We start from the raw sequence: 1,161 nt of genomic DNA, 5'->3' as shown, positions 1-1,161 counted from the left end.
CTTCACGGGTACTGAGCCATACGAAGTTTGATATCAGTTTTAAACGCCCTCCTAAACATGTCTAAACTTCATGCATGATAAACATGTTTTAAATGCTTTTTTATATTCAATTTCAAATCTATATAAATGCAAATGTGATAGATTAGAAACAGGACAAAATTAAATTTTAGATGATGTTCGCTGGTGAGTTGTGCTATTTTATAGAACAGGTCCACGGGCAACTCATGTGGTCATTGGGGGCATCCTTGGGGCACCATGTTGGTGACCCCTTATCTAGACCTACCACATCAGGTAGGAAGGTGCCTATTTCTACCAACTATTCAGACCATCAGACCCAAACCATACATTCAGTCATGCACAGGCACTCCACCAGAGGGCTCTACATTCTGTCCTACATCTGCTCACCTGTTAGACCCACACTCAGTCTCCATCCTGATTTCTACCTACTACTCGGACTATCTCACCAAAACCAGTCCTGTGGCCTGTTCTATGAAGCGGGGTTACTGGCTTATTGGGGAAACTTGTCGGATTTCTTGATCGGGACCTTCAACTGCTCTGCCATAGAGAGCATCCTAACATGCTGCCTTACGGTCTGGTATGCGGGCTGCTGGTGGCCTCCTACCGCTCTGCCATAGAGAGCATCCTAACATACGGCCTTACGGTGTGGTATTCGGGCTGCTGGTGGCCTCTATGACTTTTTTTGTAGACAGTCCATCTGTGTGGTGCTGTTTGCACGAATTGTTTTGGGAAATGCACTTACAGTTTTGCAGATGTTAAGGGTGATTCCAGAAATGCATCAAAGCAACTGAGGAACTGCAATGTCACTGTACAGTTACTTATAATGGGCGCCAATGTAATGTGTAGAGTGGCAAATAAACTGATTCACCATTTACTCTCATGTACATCACTTAAAATGCTTGTTTTAAATGCAAATGTGTGAATGTAAATCTAAGCAGTAAAGCTACAATTTACATTCTGTTTGCATGGTGGAAAGAACATTTAATCTGCCTTTTAAGTGTGATTAGAAGATCTAATGCCTGTGTGCTTGTAATAAGATGGTCGCTGGTTCAAACCCAGCCACAGCACATCTCTGCGTCCTTGAGCGAGGCCCTTAACCCCCAGCTCACTGGGCATCACTATGGGTGGCTGCCCTTCGCAGAC

This window comes from Brienomyrus brachyistius, unplaced genomic scaffold (genome assembly GCF_023856365.1).
Source record: "Brienomyrus brachyistius isolate T26 unplaced genomic scaffold, BBRACH_0.4 scaffold181, whole genome shotgun sequence".
Classification (NCBI taxonomy): domain Eukaryota; kingdom Metazoa; phylum Chordata; class Actinopteri; order Osteoglossiformes; family Mormyridae; genus Brienomyrus; species Brienomyrus brachyistius.
The sequence above is the reverse complement of the archived record's forward strand: the minus strand, read 5'-3'. Positions refer to the sequence as shown.